We start from the raw sequence: 20085 nt of genomic DNA on the forward strand, positions 1-20085 counted from the left end.
TTAAAAACATTTTATCAAGTGAAAGAAGTCAGTAACAAAAGACCATATATTGTATAATTCTAAGTATAAGAAACGTCCAGAATAGGCAAATCTATAGAGACAGAGCGCAGATCAATGGTTACCCAGAGTTATGGGGGAACACTTGAGGAGTAATGCAGAGTGAAAATGAGTGCAAAGCCTCTTGTTGTCACATGGAAATATTCTAAAATTGGGTAGTGGTGATACTGAATAATCCATGAAGTCTCTAAAAAACACTGACATGAACACTTTGAAAGAATGAATTGTGTGGTACATAAATTATAACCTAACAAACCACTCTTCTAAAAATTATGTACCATAAAACAAAAACACATTAACTTAGTCTCATTATCTTTTTTAAAAAAGTATGCACATCTACCTTGAAAAATCTAACAGTGTTAAGATAATAAAAAATAAATGTAGATTACTCCCTGATACGTAACCTTAATGGCATACCATGGCTAAAAACTAATAATAAAGTGCGTAATAGGAAGATGTTCTACTTTTAAATTAGTCTTCAGAGATTAGTTTTTCAACAGTACTCAAGTGTTGTAATACAATCCAAGTATTACTGTCTCTTTATCAAGACTTAGACTGTAAAAATATTTTTAACATAAAGTATGGCAACATTTAGAATACAATTTGTTAATAGCTGGAAATCATGGACATTTTAGAATTTTGTAAAACCAAAGAGATTTTAGAATTATATATTTGACAATGACTGCTAGAAAAGAAAATTTTAGCTGCTAATCCAAAATAGATAAATACATGAGAAAACGTCTGCTTTAAAAACATCACATTTTGAAAGGGGGAATAAGAAGGAGATGATTAATAGGGTTCAAAAATACAGTTAGAATAAGATCTAGTGTTTGGTAGCACAATAGGGTGACTACAGCGCACAATAATTTATTAAATATTTCATGATAACTAAAGAAGTGGAATTGAAATTTTCCTAATACAAAGAAATGATAATTGCTTGAGATGATGGGTATCCCAATGACCCTGATGTGATTATTACACATTGTGTGCTCAAATAAACATATCACATGCACCTTAAAAACATATGCAACTACTTTGTCTCCATAATAATTAAAACTTCTAAAAACATCACATTTCAGCAACATAAAATTGAAGTTCCCTACTTCTATCTATGTAACCTTTAATTTTAATATGAATGCATTTAATGAAATACTCAAGAGGCTACATATCCTAAGGGACTCACATTTATCCAATTTCATGATCATAAGAGTTATATGATTAAACATCCTCAATTCCAGTTATACCACCTAAGTGTCTAACCTCTCTGTTTAGTTAATACGTATTTTACTATTCAAGTGTATTTTCTGCTACTGAAATTTAAATAAGACTCCAATCCCTTCTCTAAAGTGTGCATACACATTGCTTTGAGTTAAATTGGAGATTTGTTGAACAGAAACCATCCAACCATTCATCTGTTCATTTACTCAACAAAAAGTTCTTGAGTACTTATTATAAGATATTGCATGTAAGATAAGGCAGAATGGAGAGAGAAAAATAACATGTACTTTGGGATCACACAGATATAAGCCTGAGTTCAGGTCTCAACTTATTATAGGTGGTAAAACCTTTCTGAGCCTTAGTTTCCTCATCTTTAAAGTGATGATTAATTGAACTAATGTGCTTCCAAAACTCGATAATTAATGTTAATATCTTTTTTCCTGCCTATTTGAAAGTTAAGTAGGTTAATCAGACAAGAATTCTGTGTCTTAGGAGGTAACAGCAGATACAATGTGTATAATTAAATAACGTGAAAAATTACAAGGCAGAAATTCCCAGTGATAAAATAAGTGAGATGATTTATACTAGATATAGAATATAGTATCATCATTATCATCAAGTAGATATAGCATTTATATTGTTAACCACTGAGATAAATAATTATCAAGTAACACTAATTTTCTTCCAAAACATTAATGTTCCAAAGTATTAACTATGGGAAATAATCAGCGGATTTGTACTTTATATAACCAATGATACACTCACATTCATACATAATATAAAAATGATTCAAAGCATAAATGCACAATATTACAGTGCTAATTCAGAATTACAGGAATTTTTTACTTTTTTCTTTTACTAAACTATATTTTCTAAATATTTCTCCAAGAAATTTTATAACTTTCTCAATAATAAAAGGGCTATTAAATAAAGTGACAAAACATACATAGGTTATATGTTATTATTTTAATGGAGCAAAAGAAAAAAAAAGTTTTCCAAAGATTCTAAGTTGGCACCTAGTCCCTCATACCCAGTCTTCCACCACAGCACACAGATCTCTACTGGGGCACCTCAGTTGGAAGCATCTAATTGCATCCCTGCTAGAACTTTTTCTAGCATTTTGCCTGCTCTTAAGAATAGGAAAGCAACATTTTGAACAGCAGTGCTCACCATATAAACATGAAGTCTCCTCCAAACAGTATTGAATAACCAAACTCATAGAGTCAGAAAACTATCATTATCTTTGTATTTATATCACATTTTACTCCACTTCCTATGTAGTAGCCAAAAGTCGGAAGAAAACATGTATTGACTTATTGTGTTTCATGTTAGACACCTTATCTACACTGGTTTTTGATTTCACAACTACCCCATGAAGTGCCTATGGTTAATTCCACTTAACAAATGAGGATATTGGGTTGGACTTAGTTGTCCCTGATCACATGTGACAGAGCTGAGATTTTAATTCAGGATGGCCTGATGTCAAAATCCATTTTCTTCCCAATATATCACATAACCTCTTCAAAATATGCCTGTGTATCAATTCCTCATTTTATTTTCAAGTGTTTGGTAATGCATTAACTAAAGTAATTGTTACTAATATGGAAATGAACTAGTCAAGTTACAGTGAAAAAAATACAAGACATGAAGGCCTCCTCCACCCCATCCATCACTCCTCCTTCTTCTTTTCCTTTCTTTCCTATATAGCACTTGCCATCTCTAAAATTAATTTGTTTTATAACCATGTCTATTTTGTTCATTGGTTTACCTCCAATACTTAAAACAGAGCCTGATTTCAAATAAGAGTTTAAAAAATACTTAGTAGATGAATAAATATATTCATGAGAACATGTGTAAATTCTTTTTAGTAGTTAAGTGTCTCTTTACAAATCTACTAGCCTCTGTCAGCTTTTAAATCTCCATTTCTTAATGCAATACTACCTAAGATTGTTATAAGTTTAAATTTATTCACTCAAAAACTGCCCACTGAGCACCTACTACATGCCAGATTCTATTCTAAGCAATGTAATCACAGCAGGGAACAAAACGGACAAAAATCTCTCATGCAGCTTACAGTCTGGTGAGTAAAGAAAGACAACAATACAACACAATGTATTAAATAGCAATAAGTGCTTTGGAGACAAGAACAATTTGTAGGTAAGAATCTGAGAGCAGGATCTGCAATTTCAAGCAGGGTGACTAGAAAGGAAGATATATGAGTAAGGAGGTGAGGGATGTGGAAACTGGGGAAATAACTTTTCATACAGAGTAAATAGCATGATGGCATACTGTATTTTCAGAATGGCTGCAACGGAGTGAGTGAATGCGAGACTAATAGGAAGTGAGGTCAGATAAGTGAGGGAGAAGGCAAGGGTTGTGTAAGGCCTACAAGGCCATAGTTAGGATACTGGCTTTGGTTCTTAGAAAAATTAAAAGCCAATATGGAGGTTTGAGCATAAGTGGAAAAATCTGGTGACTTAGGTTTTAATTGGTTCAATATTTCTCAATGAGGTTGTTAATGGCATTTTGAGTGGACAGCTCCTCTTTGTCCCCCCGACTAGGCACATGGCAGTCCACTTAGTGACTCTAAACTGAACCCATGAAATGCCAGTAGTAATGCCCCAGTCTTTTGACCACCAAAAATGTCCCTATTTATTTCCAGGGCTAGGTTAAGAATAGGCTTAAAGTAGGTAGAGTCTATTTTAATAATATTCCAGGCAACGGTTTATATTATCTTGGGCCAGAGTAGCAGTGGTGAATGTGGAATTTTTTTTTTCTGCAGAGAGGTTTTGCCAATGGACTGGACAGGGGTATGAGTGAAAGCTAGGAGTCAAGGATGACTCCCACATGCTTAAAATGAGCAAACAGAAGGATGGAATTACTATTCGCTGAAATTGTGAAGACTGAATGTGGGTGGAGCAGATTTAATGGAAAAAGTAGACGTTCATCAAGGCACGTTACAAACTACCACGTAAAAGCAGATATATCTAGGTTTCATCCAAGAATTTTGCGAAATGAGGAAATGGGAACTAGTTCTGAACTGAAGGATTTTGTTAGAGCATGTTTTAGGAGGGGATAGGATTAATAGAAATAAACATTAAATAAATGAGTGAATAAATGATTACTGAAAACAAGTTGTAATATATTAGCTCTTCCAAGCAATTAGATTATGCTAAGAAACATTTTTTAAAAATATAGCCCACAGGATTGAATCTAATTGTGGGATTTCAAACAATACATGGTATGGTGGTAGGCAGGCTTTTAATGGTAACGTCACACTGTGCCCATATTGCTTGGAATAGACACCCTACAGTGAGACTAAGGCTGAACCCTGGGAAAACAGTGGGTGATACAACTGTCCGGCACCCCATACTGACTAAGCATCACCACTTTCAATACTGCAGAGTCAACTGGTCAATATATGTGACCTTTTCTCTATTCATGGGTAATTTGAGGATTTCAGACGAAAAGCTGTGTCCAGATACTATTTAGATGTTTCTTCATGTGTAGAGTTGAGTCATCCTTTCAGACAGACGAAATTATTTGAACGAATACAATAAACTGATTGATACAAACACACTATTTAGAGTTGCTAGGAGGAAGTGGCTGACTGCATCACTGTTAGAACATTTTCCAGCATTCTGCCTGCTCTTAAGACTAGAAAAGCAGCATTTTGAACAGCAATGCTCATCATATAAACATAAAGTCTCCTCCAGAAGGTATTGGATAAACAAAGTCAAAGAGTCAGAAAATATTCATTATCTTTGGATTTACGTCACATTCATGAACACTGTATCTCAAGATTTCTTATTAATATCCCCCATGAGTAGATACAAGTGAGGTATTTACATTCCAAAAGAAGTCCCAGGCCTGGCACAGTGGCTCACACCTGTAATCCCAGCACTTTGTGAGGCCAAGGTGGGAGGATTGCTGGAGGCCAGCACTTTGAGACCAGTCTGAGCAATGCAGCAAGGCCATGTTTATGCTGAAAAATTTTAAAATTAGCCAGGCATGTTGGCAGGTGCCTGTAGTCTCAGATACTCTGGAGGCTGAGGTGGGAGGATCATTTGAGCCCAGGAGGTCGAGGCTGCAGTGAGCTATGATCGCACCACTGCACTCTAGCCCAGGCAATAGAGCGAGACCCTATCTGCGAGGCCCTATCTCAAAACAACAACAACAACAAAAACAAAAAACATACACGCACGACTGAGTTTTGCTTCCTTTAGAAAATGTCATCACGTTTCAGACTGACTCGACCTATTGTTAGAGATGCTTTTTCTGTGACAGTAGTGGAAGAGAACTGGATGCAATTCTTCAGGCAGGTGGCATCTCCAATCACCAGTTAGCTAAAGAACTCACAAGCATTATGCAAAGGTGGTCGCTTGAACTAAAGTGGAAAGGAATGAGATCAAGAAGCAGCAGTGGTAGACAGATGCCCCACTGGCTTCGCATTGTTGTTTCACTGGAAGGACATAGTGTGTCATAACGAATTACCATTAATTTGAGCCAGCAGTACTGTTAGATTGAGCCCGGCAACCCAGGATGACAAACAGTGCCTGCAAGATCATCTAATGAGGGACAAGGCTGCTTCAGTTGTGCCGCTTCACTCAATTAGTGGACAAGGCTTTTAATGCTGCTCTGCACAACTAAAGCAATTTTGATTACTTAGAGCTAAGTCTCCATTTAGAATGTTTCGGAAGCTGACACAGGTTTTTTTTTTTTTTTTTTTTTTTTTTTTTGCTTTTTTAAATATAAATTATCTGGAGAGTATTTGAATGGTAATAAGCTATTTGAAAGCCAATCACATTATTCCTTACTTTCGCTTAAGTAATATCAAAATATATTTTTTAAAAGTTCAAATGATAGAATTTACTCTAGCAAAGGAAATGTAAATAAGATAGCAAATGATTAAGAATATTCTGAGGATGTATGTGTGCGTGTGTGTGTGTGTATGCAGGCACTATGTGTGTCTCTCTGTGCCAGAATTACAGTTGGTGAATTTCACTTCATCAGCCAACATTATCAGGAGGGTTGCATATTTATTCTATATATCCACATTTTTTAAAAATTCCAGATCGTGCCTTCTTTGGCTGGGAGCACTTCTATCTCATAGCTTTTGATATAGGGAACTGATGCTTCTACTTCATTATTTTTTTCACTATGTCACTGCATGAGTACTGATAAGTGCAATGGTATGACTTATTTAATATTGTGATCATTGACTTACCTCATAACTAAAACATTACCCGCACAGAGGCTACTTAGGCCGAATAAATTCCTTCCATTCTCTTTAGAAACACACAGGGTGCTCACTCTCTCTTTACACAGCATTCTCCCATCTTCTAGCTTTTTTCTATTTAGTGTGTTGAATTCTCAGACTGCCTCTCCTGGGTGAAATTTTGCTTATTTAACTATAAGGTCATTGGATAAAAGAAATTACTCAAGAGCTAGATACATAGTAGGTATCCATACATTTTGGTTATATCGAACACAAATTCTACCCAGATAAAAAGTATAAACCTCATTGTGACACGAACATACCCCCTGCTTTCTTTCCTTCACTTAGGTGGAACAGAACATCAGGACCAAAATTTGAGAACATGAATCTCTAGTTATACCTAACCCATCACCAAAATCAGCTTGCCTACCAGTAATTATTTTAAAAGCTCAGTGCTTAAAGGAGGTCCAATACAAGCCAATTTTTCAGTGGTACACACAGCCACATCTTTGTTTTATAAAGGCACTATAACAACCCAACAAATAAAGTCATTTAGGGTAGAAAATTGGAAAAAGCTTTGAAACTTTAAAACTTTTGGGCTGCAGGAAAAACCATTAGTCGAGTAAATAAACAATTACCAGACGATTTTTTCCCCACTTAGAGTTATATTTCATTTTCTTAAGATAATTTTAACAATGGCTAATATCTTGTCTCCAAAATAGTTAACTCCAAAAGCACATGTTACACACTCAGGAGAGTTGGTTACACATTAGTAGAAAACTGTACATCACTGTCATTGTTGATGTGGTAAATAAAAATTAAAGGGGAAAGACAATATGGTTCATTAGGAAGCAAGTAATATTTCCTATAATGGTGTTATATTTTTAATGACTGTAATGACTTATAAACTGGAAAATAATTTGCACAGATTCTATATCCCCTCTTCCCAGCATATATAAGAAATTACATCACTGACTCAAATTATAATTGTAGAAAAGTAGAAAAAATGATTAATAGTTTCATTTATTCTCCTCTCTTGTCAAAAGGGGTGGTAGGAGAAAGGGGGAAGGAATTCTTGTTAGTTGCAGGAATCAAAGAAACGTAAAGTTTTAGTATTAAATATAGTGGGATAGTACCAGTAACATGTACAAGTCAGTAGGAATCAATCTCTTAAATGCTTCCCCTTTCACTTTGTTCTTCAGGAGAGTATTGGCTTGAAGTACCATCAACAATGATTACCATTTGGCTTTCCATCCAAGTTAATATCTAACATCTCAGATATGTTCTCATCTTCGATCAAAATTTACTTTTAAAACATATGTAATATTTGCATGGTTCAAAAAACTATATAACTCTGGACTCACTTCCATCCCCATCCGTTTTATTCATTCCACCCACACATTATACATTATTATTTTCTTAAGGCTTATACTTCCTGTATTTTTGCCGAAATAAGCAAACGTATGTATTTAGTCTCATGTGCCCTTCTTTCTTATGCAAAAGATGGCATTCCATATATACTCTTTGAAGTTTCCTTTAAAATTTCCACCTAACAATCTTTCTTGGAAATGTCTCCATAATAGTGCATAGAGATCTTCCTCACTATTTTATTGTATTTATTTATTTACTTATTTTGAGATAGAGTATCACTCTATCCTCCAGGCTGGAGTGCAATGGCGTGATCTCGGCTCACCGCAACCTCTTTCTCCCGGGTTCAAGCAATTCTCCTGCCTCAACCTCTGGAATAGCTGGGATTACAGGCACCTGCCACAATGCCCAGCTAATTTTTGTATTTTCAGTAGAGTTGGGGTTTCATCATGTTGGCCAGGCTGGTCTCGAACTGCTGACCTCAGCTGATTCACCCGCCTTGGCCTCCCAAAGTGCTGGGATTACAGGTGTGAACCACCACGCCGGCCTGTACAAATACTTTCATAGCAAGAAACAACTCTTAACTGTCTTTAAATTTAGAACTCATATTAGGGGTTTCAAAATAGTGATTGAATGAATGAATGAATGAATGAATATACTGGATCCAACAGCAGTCTGACACAAGAGCTTGGGGACAGCTTTCAGCAAATATAAGATTTAGAGTTCTGAAGGCAGGCATATGTGTTAAGCAATAGCTTTTTCCTACTCTTCAGAAAATGAGGCAGCCTGGAGATGAAGTGAAGATCACCTTTCCTGCAGTTCCTATGTAATGGACAGGGTGCATCCTGGTTTGTGGCTTGAGGCTGCTGTGTGTCCAAGTAACACATTCATTCTGTTGTTGTAAACCGTACAGGAATGATGACTAATGCTTTGAGGAAACAGTAGAGGTCAGACAGCAAGCCCAGAAAAACCTGCCAGCACCCAGAGGATGTCCTCAACAAGTGCCTGGGGGACATATTATTCTAACTGAAGGGACCAGAGCTTCCCCAGGAAGGGAAGAGGGGAGAAATGAAGAATGTCTGTGTTCACGTTTGCCAAAAACAAAAGTCTGAGAAATCTCTAAGAGACTCTACATGGGAGGTGAAATTTAGCTTTTCTAAGACCATTGTTGATTTTCCCTTTACCCTTGAAATGAACTGAAATATCACTAACGGTCAGACGAAAGCTCAGAGGTTCTAATAAAGAATATGAAATAGGTTAACGCTACTGCACCAGGATTTGACTGACTGTTAATACCAGGTTTTAAAATTCACTTGTGTCATTTATAATACAAATACCTGATTCACCTGCATTCTTTTGGTGGGGGGCAGTGAGGGAACCTGGGTGTGAATGGCCTCCTAAGCAGCAAAATCATTGCTAATATCAGCATTTTGCTGTCTCATCATCTAATTATCACATACAGTGCACTAATCGAAGCACCTCATTTAAAGTGGGAAAAGCTTTGCTAAGGGCAGATGATTCAGCACAGCACCTCTCAATGAGTACTGTCACTTCAAATCCTTTTTAAGAAATAGGTATTGTGCAACTAAAAGTAAAATGAAAGCATAAAGTTTATTAAGAAGTTACATGTTCCATTTTTTAAAGTCTCTGTAGTCACGATCATCCATTTTCCCCAAAACTGCCCTGTCACATAATAATATGCATACATATAAAACTTATTTCATGTTTAAAAGGCATCCCAGAGAGATGAGATGTGGATGGGTGTGAAGAGTGGATCTGGGGAACCGAATGGGTGCAGATGTCTCCACTGACAAAGAGAAAGGCATATGGCTTCCTTCCTCCCTGGTGTGCCCGGGTCTCAGAGAGAGCTCTAGATTTCCCTGTGATAAGCTTCTGCTTTCGAGCTCCACTGGGAAGATATTTTGTATGCCACAGAAAACCAAGATGTTTGCATTCCCACCAATCCAGGGATAAAGCATTTTCCTCATACAGACACAAAACATACAGTATATGAATGTTTAATGGAGGCTAAAACTGGGAGAGGAACAGAAAACAAGAACAGAGCAGGTTAAAAAAATATCTGGTTTCTCTCTATCAAAATACTAATTAAAATTCATGTTCATGGGGATGATTATACATATGTTTTTGAACTAAAAGTCTAACCTGGCACTATTTTTTGGCCTTATTTTTGTGACAACATTTTTGTCCATATGGCATGAAGTGAATCATTTTACATCTTTTTTTAAGCTCTATGTGTTTTTCTTGTTGTCTATTCCCTCTTCTCCCACCACACACACACTGGCAGCCGCTACCAAGTTACCAAATGCCAACTCAACCCTGCAAGCTGGCTGCATGGAGCTATATAGTACTGGCGTCTTCCTTTCTTTGCAGAAATATTCTCTGTGTGTGTGCGTGTGTGTGTCTGTCTCTCTCACACATGCATGCATGCACACACCCCACATACATACCATTGAAGCACCCTGAATATTTCTCCTTCATTTCCATGCTAATCTTTCAGCTCCTCGGGATTCTGCCCAGCTTCCAGTGTGTGTGCAGCACTGGCTGCTGGCCTGCTGCAGAAGACCACACCAGCTTATTTGGTGCCCCTCACCCTTGGCCTTCCTTCTCCGTGGCATTCTGACAATTAGTGGTTAACTTAAGAACTGCTATAAATGAATGGTTAATCGAGCCCATATAATTAGTTTAGTCACAACAAAGTGCAAGACCCATGATCGTCCAGTGGTTCTCCCCCTACCCCAATCTCCCGTTTTGAAAATGACAACAATCCATGTTCGCACTTTTGCAGACAGGAGAACGCTCCTTATCTGTAGTGCAGCCACACCGCCTAACTGCCTGGGTTGCGGATGGCACACGTTTTGTACACGTGCTGCCTCCACCAGCATCAGGCACTGCTGAGTTTGTGTGGAAGGGCAGCAACTCCACCTAACAAATGTAACTTTAACAACAGTAAAACAACCTAATAGCTTAGCATGCCAGGGGGCTAATGTGGCGGGCCATTTACTGCTGCACTAAATAGCCCCGGTTTGATTCTCATTGCCAAGTGTCGAACTGAGAATTGCAAGGCAGGAGTAGCTCCTAATTCATTAGATAAAGGGGGTCATTGCTCATAGGGCTGGGGAAACTGTAGAAGCATAAGAAAAAAAAAGAAACAAGGCATTCCCTTTTCAAAGGCCATCAAAACCTGGGCTACCCATGGTCAGGAACGGCAGAGGCTGCTTTCTTGGTACTCATATGCTAACTTCTAACTTTGGGGAAATGTGCTTTGTTTTGCAATGTTCATCTGGAAAGAGACTAGAAGAGGAAGGGATCCTGATATTGAGCCATGTCATTTATTATTTGTAAATCACTTTGACACCCTTGGAACAAAAGCAACAACACAAGAACAAAGTATATAATTCAGTCTTGGCTGTAAAATGAGCCGCTACTGACATGTCCCTGCCAGCTATTCCGCCTTGTGTGCCCTGAAAAAGTTGCTGTGGATGGTTGTGACCCGGCTAATAGGCTGGGCAGGAAAAAGACCGCTAGCAATAAAAGGGAGAACAAAATTCTTGTTAATATTGCTACATCTGATAATATTGTCTTTCTTTTTCCTTTTTATTTTTATTCCAGGCAGTTATAAAGAGTTCTAAGTTCAAACTGCCCTCAATGGTCATCATAAGGTTATGTGGACAAAACAGTTCCCCTATCTTGTTTTTTAATAGAAAAGAGAAATGATCAAAAATTTCAAATGAGATCCCTAAAATGGGACATCTTTATTTCCTGAACATTAGCCCTAAAACAACTGATTTCTCTAATTCCTGCCATCACTCAGATTGGCCTTGAATTACCTCCCAATAGGCCTCCCATGTGCTTCTAGATGAGAGTGTGTAATGGGGGATCTGTTAATTAACTAGAAGCAAAGTTGCACGGTGGGGATCAAACACTGGATACGTCCTAAAACTCCCACAGAGAAGATGAAATGCAGCGCAAACTTTAAAGACTTCCCGTCATTAGCTGAGACCTTGCTGCTCCTGGCCCAGACCCCTCCTGTTTCTGAGAACAATGAGGACAATGATGGCAGAAATGAAATAGTGCAGCCAGGAACAAAGGAACTAGCTATTTACCGGTAGAAAAAGAAAAAAAGGAGGGGGGAGGGGGAGAAAAAGGGAGAACTTTCTTTTTCTGTGGTTCCTGTCTACTTTTAATTAATTTATGACTGCCAGGGAATTGCACAGAGAGTACACCCAGGCGCATTGTACCCCAGCTCAGTGTTAATATATGTAACATCTACTGTTTACTCCCAGGAAAAGTGCAACCCGCTGGAGAGAGACAGAGGGACTCGGAGGAAGGAGAGAGAGAAGAGGTTGGAATGAAAGAAAATGGACAAACTGTCGGGCTGAACCTTCACACTTAAGATCAGGGTTCAAACTAGAAGATGATAAAAACAAAAGAAAAAAGAAACGCAACACCGTTCCAGGAGTAACACATCCTCTTAGATCACTGCAAAAGGTAAGAACTATGCCCTGACACAAAGCTCAAATTTTGCAATTTTCAGAGGTTTCCTGGTAATATAAATTTCCTTCCATATAAATATAAGTAAATATCACATCAATAGCAAAAGCACATAGTCATGATATTGACTTCTTATTCTTCCCTGCTTCTTGACAAGATAAATCTAAAAAATGGCAGTGAAAATTGAGAGAACAGCTGAATAACAAAACCTGACTAGTAAAAAACTTGGTCCTCATTTTGCGTTCCCTATTTTTGCAGAATTGAAATCAGGAGCTTTTCCATATATCTAAATCACAGGCTTCCATGGGATTAAGAGAAATAAGAGAACCAACAAAGTGCACAGAAAGGCAGCTTTGACCTTTGTTACTTCAGGTTGAAGCTCTTACTGTGAGATGGACCAGTAGATGAAGAGAGTCATTATTCAGAGGAGTTGCTCTTGCTCTTCAAATTTCAGTTAAAATGGCCACACCAGAATTATTTTATTTTATTTTATTTTTACTTGTTCATGATTGGTCATAATTTGCAGACTTTTATTCATAATTACCCCAAAGTAAAAGCAACCCAAATGTTTATCAACAGATAAATAGATTTTTAAAACTCTGGTGTAATCATACAGTGGAATACTACTCAGCGATACAAAGGGATGAACCACGACGGATACATGCAGCAGCATGGATGACTCTGAAATACATCATTTTAAATCAAAGAAGTCAGGTGTAAAGAGTACATACTATATAATACCATTTATAGAAAGTTCAAGAGCAGATAATACTAGCATGATAGAAAGCAGAACAGTGGCTTGCTTTGGGGGTGGAGGAGGGGAGGACCCCCTGGAAAGTGGCATAAAAGGGATGGGAATATTCTCTACCATGACTGAGGTATGGTTTTCACCAGTGTGTGTATATGTATCAAAACTTAGGCTGTAGTGTGCAATTAACTGTATGTAAAATATAGCTCAATAAAAATTAAAAAGTCAAATTTTTAAGTACTGCATGTTGAAAACATGGCTCAATAATAGTTCGTATGATAAAGAAATATGGCCTCAAATTATCTATAACTGATTTGAACCACAAATACGAGGTGATTATTTAGAAAAAAACTTTACACTAATAAAGGTTGTATACCCAGGTCAAAGTGGAAAAAATATAGCTATACCAGTTTTCTTTTGGTAAATATTTGCCAAGTATATACACTTTTTATCTTTTTGCCTTTAACTTTCCTGTGTTCTTATGTTTACAGTATATCTTCTAAAAGCACTTAACTGTATTCTCAAGTAACCAATATAAAGTGATGAAAATTTGAATTATTTTATTTTTAAACTTCAGTAACAAGAGTCTCTTTCCTGTTTTCAAGTCACATGTTTATAATAATCAGTGGAAACTCTGCAGATGGATGAAACAAGCAAATCCCCCAGGACTGCTTTGTGACTGATTTTCTTACTTCTCACCTATCTAATATGAAGGGTTTAAATTTTGCTAAGCTCAATCACAAACTCAACCCTAGGGAGAAAAGGTCTTAGGCATATGGTTCAACCAACTGAAAATACTATACAATCAAAAGGAAGTATAGGCTAGAGGTTTACCATTAGCTGCTTGTATGTTCTAACCAGTATTAAAGATTAACTCCACAACGAAGTGAAAGATACACCATCAGTTACTGAGAAACTTATCTAATGTCTCTACACATATACTCACAAAGAGTAAGGGATTCCCCACCACGTTTTGTGATTGATATGACTATGCCAGTTACCAATGCTGATATGGCAGGATGGCATAAAAGAGTAGGAATGAAAGGGCCCACAGTTATATTCCTCCCATCTAAAAACTAACTGTGTGTCTTAGAAAACATGATGTACTCTACTTGGTCTCAGTTTCCTTGGGGATGATAATTCTCCTGATCACTTCATAGGGTTGTTTTGAGTATTGAATGATATATATAAATCAAACTATTCAAAAAAACCATCCATTTACTTTCAATTTGTCCTCAACTGTTCCTAGAACAGTGCTGGATCTAAAACAAAAGGTATTCAGGAACTAGGAATCTACTTTAGGGTTACCAATTTCTTGGTGATTTTCTAATTATCTTCAAACTTTCTGAATAAATTTGCAACTCAATCTAGGAACAATCACTTTCTAAAATCCACTTCAGATCATTCCATCCTGCCTTTCATTTACCTATGTTTTTTCATTTTTCTCCCTGTCCACCTACCATGGTATCTTGTGAGCAGGCTTACAATATTTTCTCCAAAGACAGTAATGGCTTACCTATTTTTGACTTCGTTCATCAATTTTCATCTTCCTGTTTATGTAACATTCTATTCATACAATATTCTCTAAGATTCTTAATATAATTTGCTAACCTTTCAGAGCTTCTGAAATGTGGGGATAACTCCAGAAATTCCCTTTACATTTAACAAGAGTTCTATAGGTTGCAGCAAAATCAAAATAACAAAGAACAATGACAGAGCCACACTTACAGCTGTAAAGAAGTAAGAACGACTTCTTGACACAAAGAGAAGCACACTAATACTTAATACATTCAGGATTCAAGTAACTAACAATAAGAAAGTAAGTCTATTCCTGAAAGAAGGAAGACTCCTTCAAGGGAATAATCCTGATCATTAAGATCACAGTTGCTAAAGAGAGACATGCCCCAGGACAGGAAGGCAGGCCAAATACTGCTGATTTCTGGCTCTAAGAATGACTTGATGTGAGTAAAACCTCCTGATTTAATTCATAATTCTATTGGCTGTATATCTTGGCAAGGGAAAAATATACATAACCTGGCTTTCATGGTCACTGTAATAGCTTTGAGAAGTACCTGCATACCACTCACTGTGTTGGTATTCTGTTCGGCCTTAGTGTTCACATTTTTAAAAAAGTATTTTCCACTATTTAGAAATTGAGACATTCCATATAATATCCATATTTCTGTCACTTAAAAAAAACACTTGGATGATCTGTCAAGGCTATGCCCACCCTTCCACATGGCAGCAATCTACTGGTATTAAATGGAAGCCACCATGTGATACAGACACATAGCCCTTGGGTTCATCCCAGTCCTCACCAGTCTGTCTGGCTCCTGTGTAAGTGGAGTTGTTGACACCTGAAGTTTTTGAGTAGGGCTTTAGGGGATTGAAGTCGTAAAATATTCAGAAACTGTTCTCAGAGCATAGATTTCACAGCTGTTCCCTCTTATGCCTAACTTCACGATGAAAGACAAAAATGTAAAAACCAATAGAAAAATACAAGATAATAGTCACGCAAAGGAAATGAGAAAATAGATGTTTAAATAAATGCAAGAAAAATAGGATAAAGGTTAAAAACTGTAGAGAACATCCTCACCAATAATAATAATATGAATAACAATGAAAATATAAAAAGCACACCAAAAAAATCTAATCAATACAAATTAGAAAATTTAAAAATTGTAGATGATTATGAAGACAAATATGATGACAAATTAATAAGCAAAAAGTATGCCACAGAAACCATAACTTAATACGAAGAATTACAATTACGTTAAGGAAACAGAGGCACAATTACAAAACTGGGGATCAAAGAATAATTGTGAAAATGTGGAAAAGGGAAAAAGTTAAATTTAAGTGGCAAGTCAGACTCCAAAGTTGCACATACCTTTGTGTAAGCAAACTTTAAACTAAGTTAGCTTTGGACAATCCACCCATACGGTTGTCTTTCCAAAGGAGGGTAATGAGCGTTTTCTTGAAGGCAACACTTAGTTGGTAAGGTTTGCGAGTTCTCTGAATTTGGGACTTTCAAAATAAGACTGCAGTGAATGGAATTGTCAACGTTGCTATTTGTCCCTATTGAGATATAATGCAGCCAGCACAAGAAAGACCTATGTGCATATTTGGAGTTAAGTAACCAGGCAGTTTTTTTAAATAGATACCAGGAAAGAACAAGCTGGATAATAGAATCATTTTTCTTCATGCTCAAGGATGAACAGATCAAAGATCAGAACTTGTATCATGACTTTTATCTTGGAAAATGTACTCAGAATAATAAAGGAAAGGCACCACTTGCATTCCAAATGATCAAGAACAATCTTTAGGGAAACTTTTGTTTCGTGAGCTCTTGATTCATATCCAGTTTGGGCTGTCCAAATCTACACATGGAATCCGGGGCCAACTTCCTCATACTTCCTATTGTGCTAGGGCAGTTTCTGCCTACTGTTCTATAATGTGTGCTTGGGAAAAGAAAGATAATTTTAGTATCAGTTGAAAGGGTCATGCCAGAGGACCCATAATATTTCATTGCATAATTGAGAAGGCAAATATTTTGCAAAATCATATTTGATCATTTATTTGTTCAGTGTCACAAGAATCTAAAGGATTCTATGTACTTGAATTTCTGAAATTACTGACATTTACCATAAAATAACACAATTTTTAAAAAACTTCAATCAGTAGCTTCCTAAAAATACATCACTTATTTACCTATCATGTTAAAGAGAGCGGGCTAAAGATGGCAATCTCTGTCACCAAGCCTGGAGTGCAATGGCACAATCTCGGCTCACAGCAACCTCCACCTCCCAGGTTCAAGCAATTCTCCTGCCTCGGCCTCCTGAGTAGCTGGGATTACAGGTGTGTGCCACCACGCCTTGCTAATTTTTCTATTTTTAGTAGAGACAGGGTTTCACCATGTTGCCCGGGCTGGTCTCGAATTCCTGACATCTGGTGATCCATCCACCTCGGCCTTCCAAAGTGCTGGAATTACCAAAGTGCTGGTGAGCCACCACACCAGCCAAGATAACACCTTTTGATGGCTTATAGTTATGTTAAGGAATATCACAATTATATTTTGAAGGATCCTGAAGGTTTATAGAGTTGTTAAATGCTGCAGTGGTGGTTCTCAATAGGGGTTGATTTTGCCCCTGCCCAGGGGACTTTTAGCAAAGTCTGGAGACAATTTTGTTTGTCACAAGTGAGGTGGGAGTGAGAGGGGGTGCTAGTAGCATCTAGTAGGCACAAGCCAAGATTGCTGCTAAACATCCTAAAACACATAGGTCAACTTCTTCCCCATAAGAATTATCTAACCCAAATGTCAGCAGTGCTGAGGATAACAGAACCCTGCGCTACAATAAACTGGATCAGTCTATACGCCTGCAGTATTTGCATGAGATTTTTGTTTTGTTTGTTTTGCTTTTTAAAACCTCCTCTGTACTGTCTCATACTAAACAGACTTGCGGATGGCCCTTCATCTTTCTGATTTGCTACTTTATTCTGCTGTGGCTTGGCAAACATTTTTTTCAAGCTTCAGACAATCATATAGCCTAAGAAAGATGGCTTTAGAGCTATCTTATGAGTAAAGCTTAGCAGCTCAGAGGCATAGAGTAATAAAATAATTTAATATTTTCTAAGCTTATTTTTGGTTCATATCTATTCAATTAGTAGACATAAATAAAATAAGTTGATATTTTCTAAGCTTATTTTTGGTTCATATCTATTCAATTAGTAGACATAAATAAAATAAGTTGATATTTTCTAAGCTTATTTTTGGTTCATATCTATTCCAATTACTAGAGGTCACCAGACGTCAAATATGTGAAGGAAAGTGTCTTGTTTATTCAAAATTAAAGAACCAACTAACAAATGAAAACTCATAAAACAAAGTAACAGAAACCCTACATTAATCTGTACTCTACTAATACAGGACTAATAATATCTTGAAAAAGGTTGAGCTAAAATGTGCCTTCTACTCTGAGTAATTAGCATAGCCAAATTCATATGATAAATAAGACCCAGAAGAAGGGCACAACATTTATCTTCTTAAGAAAGTACCTTTTGTTATATGTACTTAATTTTTTATGAATGTCATTATAACTAGTGATTTTATATGTTAATGATTGTTAAGTCTCATCTATATCTAATTTCCATAGTCAACTTTGGCTAGTTTATGCATTTGAGACTAATACAATTTAATTTTTTTTTAAATAAGGCTACTTATACTCAAGACTTTCCTTTTAATTAGTCAAAAGTCGGGAAATTGTAACTAGCAGACAAGTTTGCATGATCCATTCTGGGAGTAATAAAGAAGTAATAGGCCAAGCACGGTGGCTCACGCCTGCAATCCAAGCACTTTGGGAGGCCGAGGCGGGCGGATCACGAGATCAGGAGATTGAGACAACCCTGGCTTACACAGTGAAACCCCGTCTCTACTAAAAATACAAAAATTAGCCAGGCGTGGTGGCGGGCACCTGTAGTCCCAGCTACTCGGGAGGCTGAGGCAGGAGAATGGCGTGAACCCGGGAGGCAGCGTTTGCAGTGAGCCGAGATCACTCCAGCTTGAACGGCAGAGCGAGACTCAGTCTCAAAAAAAAAAAAAAAATTAGCCGGGTGTGGCGGCATGTGCCTGTAGTCAGTCCCAGCTACTCTGGAGGCTGAGGCAGGAGAATGGCATGAAACGAGGAGGCAGAGTTTGCAGTGAGCTGAGATCACGCCACTGCACTCCAGCCTGGGCAACAGAGTGAGACTCCATCTCAAAAAAGATAAAATAAAATAAAGAAGTAACAGTGATGAATCAGGTGGCAGAACTTGAGTCGTTCTTCTCATATCTGTTAGTCTATGTACCTAGTGCTGAGAGGCATTGCTTGGTATCCTAATCCAACACATTCATCAATCAGACTACACATTAAATTCATTAACTTAATGATACAGAGTTACCACATGTAAATTTGAGAAACTGTGAAGATGAAATTTAGAATTTCCATAGGAAAAAGTTTTCAATTCCAGATTGTTGCAAGCTAACAGGGAAAAAATTGGTCCAGGAAGCACAAACAGCTAAATTCTGATTCACTGCAACTGCCATCACAAAGGCCAGTCTTGGGCTGACTGATGTACACAGGACTATTTGGTTACAGCTTCCTTATCTTCTAATTAAGGACTCTGAAATGCAGTTGTGGAAACCAGGGAAAGATCATAAGCAAGAAACACAGCTGAATTTATATTTGGGAAGCACTTGGTTGCCAATAAGACACCAATTCTTTGTTGAATTGAATTCAATTCTTGTTTCGAGTTTTTCAGCCTTTAACCACAGAGACTCTAGCCTATATTTCTGTATTGATTCACGGTAGAGGGGCTTGAGGGCATGAATGCAGGTGAAAGTAATAAACACATGAGGGTGTTGAGTGAAAGGTCAATCCCAGCCCCTCAAAAATAGGTCAGTATCTACAACTCAAAAAAAAAAAAAAAAACGTAGATCTGGAATGCTCAGTGAATCTTCTAGAAGCCTAAGACAGGGCATCAGTTGGGAAAAGATCAAGAAACTCTGCAAAGGTCTTTCGATCATTAAAGGTGTACATGTCTACTAGAAAATGAGAAGCTGCCAAGAAATTGATAATTTTTGATGTAATAACTCCAGAATACAACTCCCAGCAGCTTACGTATATTCTGAATTTACCATGTTAGTGGGTATGAATAAAGGTTATTGGGCATACATAAATTTCAGGCATCTACTGGAAGTCAGGAAAGCTAAACCATTCGATTGGTAACATCCCAAAGAAAGATCCCTTAATACTTCCTGAGACAGAGTTCCCCAGAGACGTCCTGAGTCCTGCTCTTCTAAGGTTTGGGGCGATAGGATACTCCAATATCCTACAACTTTTTGAAAAACACCTGGCTAGTTCACTGTCATATGGAACCAAATGAACCTTAGTTGATTAACTGAACTTGAATTGGTCAGTATGAAAGTCAT

General features: G+C 37.3%; 1 protein-coding gene and 1 long non-coding RNA gene across 3 annotated transcripts in view; one reads left to right on the plus strand and one right to left on the minus strand.

The window, feature by feature from the left end:
* The window catches only part of SOX5 (SRY (sex determining region Y)-box 5), a 1081658-nt gene that overhangs the window by 732449 nt on the left and 329124 nt on the right, over nt 1–20085 (minus strand). The window lies entirely within an intron of this gene.
* LOC105550001 lies at nt 4942–9122 on the plus strand. The gene is made up of 2 exons (XR_001007638.1): nt 4942–4994; nt 8775–9122. It is a non-coding gene; the product is annotated as an uncharacterized LOC105550001 (long non-coding RNA).

The sequence above is a fragment of the Mandrillus leucophaeus genome, unplaced genomic scaffold, assembly GCF_000951045.1.
Source record: "Mandrillus leucophaeus isolate KB7577 unplaced genomic scaffold, Mleu.le_1.0 Scaffold461, whole genome shotgun sequence".
In the NCBI taxonomy this organism is placed as follows: domain Eukaryota; kingdom Metazoa; phylum Chordata; class Mammalia; order Primates; family Cercopithecidae; genus Mandrillus; species Mandrillus leucophaeus.